The sequence below is a fragment of the Hevea brasiliensis genome, chromosome 2, assembly GCF_030052815.1.
Source record: "Hevea brasiliensis isolate MT/VB/25A 57/8 chromosome 2, ASM3005281v1, whole genome shotgun sequence".
Classification (NCBI taxonomy): domain Eukaryota; kingdom Viridiplantae; phylum Streptophyta; class Magnoliopsida; order Malpighiales; family Euphorbiaceae; genus Hevea; species Hevea brasiliensis.
The window spans coordinates 82495891-82505002 of NC_079494.1; positions in this window are offsets into that span (position 1 = coordinate 82495891).

The window sequence follows — 9112 nt, forward strand, 5'->3', positions numbered from 1 at the left end:
ACTCAACTCAACTCAACTCAACTAAGCCTTTATCCCAAAAATTTGGGATCAGCTATATGGATTCGCTTTCTCCACTCTAAATAATTTTGTGTTAAATCATCAGAAATATATAATGTTTCTAGGTTATATTGTACTGCTTTTCTCCAAGTCAATTTAGGTCTACCCCTTTTTTTTCTATCCTCTAACCTAATGTGCTCTAGTTGTCTAACTAGAGCCTCCGTATGTCTACGCTTCACATGATCAAACCACCTCAATCTTCCTTCTCTCAACTTATCTTCAATTGGCACTACTCCTACCTTTTCTCTAATACTCTCATTACGGACTTTATCTAGTCTAGTATGGCCACTCATCCACCTTAATATTATCATCTCTGCAACTCTTATCCTAGACGCATACGACTCTTTCAGTGCCCAACACTCACTACCATATAACATAGCCGGTCGTATAGCTGTACGGTAAAATTTTCCTTTTAACTTATTGGGAATCTTACGATCACATAAAACTCCAGTGGCACATCTCCATTTCAACCATCCGGCTTTAATCCTATGACTAACATCCTCCTCACATCCCCTATCTATTTGAAGGACTGAGCCTAGATATTTAAATTGATTACTTTGGGACAGTACAACTCCATTCAAACTAACTCCTTCCCTATCATCCGTTTGGCCTTCACTAAACTTGCAATGCATGTATTTTGTCTTCGTTTTACTTAACTTAAAACTCTTTGACTCTAGAGTACTTCTTAAAAACTCTAGCTTTCTATTGACTCCTTTTCGTGTCTCATCTATCAGAACAATATCATCCGCAAACATCATGCACCAATGAATACTTTCTTCTATATGTTTCGTCAATTCATCTAAAACTAATGTAAAAAGGTAAGGGCTTATGGCTGATCATTGGTGTAATCCAATTGAGATCGGAAAATCTCTTGTGTCCCCTCCCACTGTACGCACAATAGTAGTTGCTCCTTCATACATATCTTTAAATACTTGTATGTACCTAATAGATACCCTCTTTTGTTCTAACACATTCCATAAGACATCTCTTGGAACACTATCATAAGCCTTTTCTAAATCAATAAAAACCATGTGTAGATCTTTCTTCACATCTCTATATTTCTCTATCAAGCTTCTAATGAGAAAGATCGCTTCCATAGTTGAACAACCGGGCATGAAACCAAATTGATTGAGAGAGATAGAAGTATCATGACGTAGTCGATGCTCCACAACTCTCTCCCATAACTTCATAGTATGACTCATGAGTTTAATTCTCCTATAGTTTGAACAACTCTGTATGTCTCGCTTATTTTTAAAAATAGGTACTAAAATACTCCTCCTCCATTCATTAAGCATTTTCTTTGAGTTTATAATCTTATTAAATAATTTAGTTAACCATGCCACTCCCATATCTCCCAAACACTTCCACACTTCAATTGGTATTTCATCGGGTCCACAGGCTTTACTCACTTTCATTCTCTTAAGTGCTTCCTTTACTTCTAAAGATCTAATCCTTCTAGTATAATTCACATTCTTTTCTATTGTTCTATAGTCTATATTCATGCTATTACCATCTTGACTATTATTAAAGAGATCATTAAAATAATTTATCCATTTTTCTTTAATGTCCTCATCTTTCACCAACACTTTTCCTTCTTTATCCTTAATGCACCTAACTTGATTAAGTTCTTGACATTTCCTTTCTCTCCTCCTTGCTAATCTATAAATATCTTTCTCTCCTTCTTTAGTTTCAAGTTTCTCATATAACTTTTCAAAGGCCTGTGCTCTTGCTTGACTAACTGCCTTTTTTGCCTCTTTCTTTACTATCTTGTACTATTCATATGCCTCATTATTATCACATTTAGGTAATTTCTTATACCATTCCCTTTTTCTCTTCACTGCCTTTTGTACTTTCTCATTCCACCACCATCTCTCTTTTGAGGGTGGTCCATGTCCTTTAAACTCTCCAAGTACTTTTCTAGCTACTTCTCTAATCTTTGATGCCATCTGTATCCACATATCATTAGTCTCCATACCCAGCTTCCATACTTCGGACTCAAGAAGCTCATTTTTTAACTTCACTACCACTTTGTTTGAGCTACACTATTTCTTCTGACCTTACTTGAATTGTTCCTAAACTTGACATCCAAGACCACCAACCAATGTTGACTTGTTAAAGCCTCTCCTAGAATGACCTTGCAATCCTTGCATAGAGCTTTATTTGTCTTTTTGGTTAAGAGGAAGTTGATTTGGCTTCTATATTGCCCACTTTTGAAAGTCACTAAATGTGACTCTTTTTATAAAGTAGGTATTTGCTAGTATTAGGTCGTATGCCATAGCAAAATCTAGGATGCTTTTTCCCTCCTCATTTCGACTGCCAAAACCAAAACCTCCATGAACATTCTCATAACCTTGTCTATCACTTCCTACATATCCATTCAAATCTCCACCAATGAAAAAATTCTCTTCATTCGGTATGCTTTGCATTAAACCATCCATATCTTTCCAAAACTTTTGTTTACTCTCACTGTCTAGTCCTATTTGTGGGGCATAAGCACTAACTATATTTATTGTTTCTCCTTCTAGTACTAGCTTTACTAGTATAATTCTATCTCCTACTCTTTTCACAGCTATTACTGCGTTTTTCAATGTCCTGTCTATGATTATGCCCACTCAGTTCTTGTTTCTCTCCTTTCCAGTAAACCACAGTTTGTACCCTGAATTACCCACTTCCTTACTTTTCTCTCCTACCCATTTAGTCCCCTGAATGCAAGCAATATTCACCCTTCTCCTTTCCAAGGTATCAACAAGCTCCATTAATTTTCCTTTAAGTGATCCAACATTCCAAGTGCCGACCCTGATCCTCCTCCTATCCTGCTCCTTCCTAATTGGTCTCATTCTATGATATCTTCTGTTGTTTTCTGTGTCTATCTTATATTCTGTTCCACTATCTGTTCTACTATCTGTCCTATGGACTAACTTCTTTACCCACACCCATCTATGATGTGGGAATCCTTGCTCACTTAACACCACACCCAGGTGCCGGTATGGCGCATCACTTTCGGTGAACGCCCTACACCTTTGCATATTTCTCACTACACCCAGGCTCCAATGTAGTGCGTCATTAGTAGAGGACGCCCCCACGTTTATATCATTTGAATCCATATCATAAGGTATGACGAAATTTTTACACTGGTTGTCACCTACCGCAACCCTCCTCCTTTATCCGGGCTTAGGACTGGCTAAGCGCAAACTACTTAGGTGGAATTAAAAAAAAAAGATGATTTAATAATTAAAAAAATTAATATATGTAATAATACAAAAAATAATTTAAAATTAATATATTAATACAATAAATTATTATATTAATATAAAAGGGGGTGAGCCAGTGTGAATGCATTTGAAGTGTTTTGAGAATTTGATGTGTTGCCAATCATAAATGTGAATTTGTGATAATTGAATGTGGTTAATTGATTTATAATGTGATCATTTAAATGAAATTTATTTTGAATTTATTTTGAAACCACAGTTGACATGGCAATTTGATTTGTGTCCCTCATTATTTGAGGTGAGATTGATTATATGACTTTCCTCTCTGGCTTGCTGGTTGAGGTTGAGATTCGATGAGTACTCATATTGCTAGCTAGCCTTTGTGTCCCCCTTTAGCCTTAGTTATTGAGGTGAGATTACTTTGTTATGGTGTACAACGCAACATTGATAGTGAAATTTTGTGTCGTGGCCCTAACTGTGTGATTGTTGGCAACACCATTGATTGTGAATGCTTTGATAAAATGTGATTGAAATAAATGATTTGTAATGATTGAAAATTGTGATATTGATTTCATGACTTATGGAAAATTTGGATATTTCAAATTCCTTGTTATGATTTGATAAATCATGTTTTATATTGAGTTTAAAGGTTATAGTTGTGCACTACTGAGTTTAACGCTCAGCGATAACTGTTTTATGCTATCATAGGTAAAGGGAAGGATAAAGCAGGCGAGTGAGACATTAGGAGCAGAGTTGGATTATCTTTAGGTATATCCTAAGTATACCCTTGAAATTTCATTTTGATATAAGGTAGAACTATATGTATGTAATAGACAAATGAGCAGTTGTATCAAAAGAATTGTAATAATATATATATATATATAATTTTGAAGCTTGTAAATTTGTAATTAAGTATCTTTTGAGTTATAAAATTGTGAATGATGTATTTCTTTTAAATTGCAATGAAATGGATTTATTTTTCTTGATGTTGAATGAATGAAAAGAAATTATTTGAGCTTGATTGAGTTCAATTTATGCATAATATTTATTATAGATTGATTTCCATCAGGTTATATTTTTGAATTTAATAAAGTTATAGCTGTCACCATGCGGATTTTTCGCAAAAATCTTCTTGGTTTTGAAAATACTTAATTTATTCCTTAACTAAAAATGAATTTAGTTCATTCAAAATCCCTTGTAATATATTTAATGGATTATCGGTTGGCGGAGTTCGGTAATTCATTAGGTATACTACGGGATCATGTCATATCTTACAGAGGGGTAAGGTGTGACTTGTTTTAGTGGTATCAGAGCATAGTTTTGAATTATAAATTTGAAATATTTCCTGATAAGTACAACTACTCAAATGTCATTGATTGATACATATAATGTATTTACATCATGAAAATGGACTAATGAAGGGAAAATTCTTTGTGTTGGTGGTTCAAGAGATAGGAATTTTTGTGAACTGAGATGGAAAAAGGGGATCACAATATGGAGCAATCAGCTGCAGCTGAATCTCATGGAGAGGCCCCAACCCCTCAGGGTGCAGGAGGGCCGGCTGCACAAATTCCAACTATGCAGTTTTGTGACGCCCCTTACTCGTCTACTGTATAGCCGAGCAAAAAGTGTCACATTCAATGCCGGAGCACCCTATCTTGTTTTATCATATCTATTGCAAACTTTTAATATCATCTAAAAGTGGTAATCCATGTGTAATTTCTTTTTTTTATAACTTATTTTTGTGAAGACCCGGACAGAGCCTCCCCTATTTTATTAGCATCTGGCGGGTTCCACTAATCACCTGTTAACATATTCATATTCATTTCACACATTTTCATATCATATTCTCTTTTATCATATATTCACAACTATTTATGAGATTTCAAAATGAAGTATCATCTATTGCATTCATGTAGAAATTCATAGATAATAAATTACAAGTTTTCATTTTAATCTCAAAGTTTAAAGTACAAGTCCAAAATGAAATACATCATAAACTAGTAATTACATCATGATTAGACATAATGAACCAAAATACTAGTCTATATATGGGCCCTACCAAAATACAAAAGACTAGTGAGGTGACTCTAGACGGTGGTAGATCTGGTCAGAGCTCTATCAAGGCACTATTGGTGCTGCTGCTGCGACTGCTCAGACTGGTCTCCAATACCTACGTGATGGAAAACCAACGCGTTAAGCATAACACTTAGTGGTGCATTATAATAACAATAACTGAACAATTTAAATAATAATTCTATATATGGCAATTTCATAATTTCTAGGTATTTTATATTTTCATTTCACTTTGGAAACAATTTAAATTATCGAGATCTTTTCCGTTTACTTATTGTATATTCAGTCTTAATTAATTATTATCAGTGCCCAAGAAACCTATAACAGATTATAAAAGCTGGATACATGGAAGTATATGGGTTAGACAGCCATATGTCTACCCTGTATACATCTGTCAAGCACAAGGCCAGCTGTCAGGCACGAGGCCCGCTATCAGGCTTGTAAAGCCAGAAATAATGTTTGGCATAATGGCCAATAAGTAGGCATATAGCCTGTAGAATAATCATACCAGACATATATTATCAGTTCGTGATTTTCTCAGTAGGTAGTACTGCTATCTGTAGTCCCTAATTGGTATACTAATCGATCCAAACTAAATAAATAAGTCTAGGTATACTATGGGCAATTACACATTATTACATATTCATTTGAGTTTTCATATCACTTTATAGTGGCAAAATAGGTCCCACATACCTCTTTTATATGGTTTAGTGTTTAATAGCTTGTTAGGGTTAAATTCCCTACTACCATAAGATAATTTATCTCATGGACCCTTCTTTAGTTTCAGTTTTTGTGTCTCACATTTACCTATCCATTTGATCAGTTTGCAGCCACTGTTTGGCCACACTTCCTTCATGGAAGTTGTTCTCCTATGTCTTATCTTTATTTTCCCTTTTGAATCATGTCAATTTGATTTTTAGAACAAAAGTTATGGTCAGATAACCATAACTGACTCATTTCCAGATCCTGGTTCCTTAACTAGGCAGCTTTTGGACTTAGAGTTTACCTAATTAATGGAATAGGTTGCAGTCACTTTTAGGCATGGTGATCTTCATAGAAATAATTTCCCTATGTCTTATGGTCACTTAGAATTTTTAATCACAATTTTTCAAGTTTTGTGGAGTTATTTATGGCCAAATAACTGAACTAGGCTCATGTAACCTGTGCCAACAGGGGCTCAGTTCAGGACAGTGACTGCAAGTCATTTTTTGATGTTCTTACAGGCATAATTTGTAACACCCTCACTGTAGCAACTCCGTACATTCTACTGTTCCGGTGACCGGTGTCGGTCCGGACAGCAAGAACGTCCGGAAAAATATTTAAACTAAAGTCAAGAACCATAATTAACTCAAATATTAGTAAGAAAAATTTAGTAAAAATTTTAGAAATAAAATACAACTAAATCAAATGAGCCGGTACCCTAGCGAGGGGTAACCAGAGGGAAGTTGCGGTTCTCGCAACGAGGAGCCCTAGACCAGGGGGAAAAATTATAAAATAATTTTTGGGACTTCAAAGAAGGGTCATTGAGGTTCCTATGGCATTAGAATGCCAAGAAAATATTTAGAAAAATTTTTCAATCGGTACAGACAATTTTGACCCGTTAAGCCAAACGGAGGGCATTTTGGTCATTTCGCCTTCAGAGGTGATTTTTGGCCGACTTGTCCAGTTAAGTAAATAATTAATATGACATAAAATATGAAGAAATATTGCTAAAAATTAAATTGAAATGTGGTAGAAAAGAAAAGAAAAGAAAAATGAAGGAAATTAGGGATAATGACATCACATGATGTCATTTACATACCCTCCACCAATCACCATTCAATAAGTCTTTTTTTTAAACAATTAAAAGAGACAAATGGACTCAAAATTCTGCTGTTTCCTTCTTTTTCTTCAGCCAAAACGTGAATCTCTCCCTCTTCTTCCTCCATTGATTTTCAAACAAAAGCTTCATTTCTCATGCTTCCTCACCATATTTCCTCAAGACCCCAACACTAAAATGAATCCTTGGACCTAGAGGAAGTGTTTGGCAGCCAAGAGAGTACAAGAAAATGAAGATTTAACTTGGAGAAATCTGCCCTACAAGAGGTTAAAGTGAGGTTAGTGCCTACTTATATATATACTTCTTTGATTCCATGTTAGAAGCTTGAAATAAGTGAGAAATTGTAAATTAAATGAATAAAAGTTAAGTGTATGCATCCCTTGAATTTTTGGCAGCCCTAAGGAAGGATGAGTTTGATTGTTTTAATGAATTTAGAGTGGATAGAAATGATGTTTAAGGTATGAATATGCATGGATGTTGAACTAGTGTGCTAATTGAGGTTTATGGGCAAATTGAATTGGACATTAGGGTTTTGAGAAGTGAAAAATTGATTTGGCTTATGAAATTGTTAGAGCACATTTTAATGGTCAATTAGTGACCATTTTAGGTAAGTTGACCATATTATGGACTGAAAAATAGGATTGCAAAGTGAAGTTGTAGGCTGCCCTAGGGCGACATAGGGACTGAAAATTCAGTCCACTTGCACTGCCATAACTTTGGCTGTGTAGGTCCAATTGATGTTTGGCCAATTGGACATGAAACTAGGCTTATAATGGCACATTTTTGCTGAAGAAACCATGCTCAAAAGACCAAAGCAAGAGGACCAAAACTTGGCCCCAATCCGGATACCCTACAAACAGCCCCTGCAGAAATGACCAAATGAACAGTAACTGTTCATTTGGCCATAACTCACTGTAGAGTGGTCAAATTGACCTGAAATTTTTACATCAACAAGATAGGATATAGACAAACAACTTTCATGAAGAAACCTACCCCAAATAATGCCATTAACCCATTCAAATGATTGGGCAAAGTTAAGTTATCAAACCTGCAACTCTGCAGATTTACATTTGAACAGTAATGTTTGGATGGCTATAACTCTCTCTAGAAAACTCGGATTTAGGCTATTCTTGAACCGATCAAAACCTAAGGCATAGTAGAACATTTCATATGAAGAAAGTTAGGCCAAATTATGAACTTAACTTGATCAAATTACTGACCAAAGTTGGACTAAAATCTACCAAAACCCAAAAGTGCAGCATGAACAGTGCACGTGAACAGTAAACTTATTTTGGCCATAACTTGAGCTACAAAACTCCAAATGGAGTGATTCAAAAAAGGAAATTCAACTAGACAGAATAAGGAACAACTTTCATGTTTACCATTTCCTCAAATTCCCACTGTAAAAATAACAAATGGAACAGTAAAGATGAAGCACCAAATCTGAAAATTTTGTTCAATTAGCATTATGCTTAGAAATGGTATTGGCAACCAATACCAACAAGTTTTAAATACAAAATGTGGTATGTTTGGGGTGTTAAAACCAATACACCTATTTTCTATCCAAAAGTCAACATTTTTGTTGACCAATGAGGTGAATACTGACACCAAAACAAAAAATTGGCAATTTTGCCAAAATGACCTAAACTTTGAGAAAGTGATCAAAACCAACAAGTTTTGAATACAAAATGTGGTATGTTGGGAGTACTAAAACCAATGTACCTATTGTTTATGCAAAAGTCAACATTTTAGTTGACTAATGAAATGAATAGTGACATGAAAACTTGAAATTCAAAAATTGTGAAACTTAAAAGTGCAAAATGCCCTAGTAGGCCTAATGTGATTGGTTTGGATAGGTTGGCATGCCAATAGGGTATTGTTTTAGCAATACTGCGAAAGAAAAGGCTTTATGCCTGTATTCATGGCTTTATGCCCGTATCCATGGCTTTTA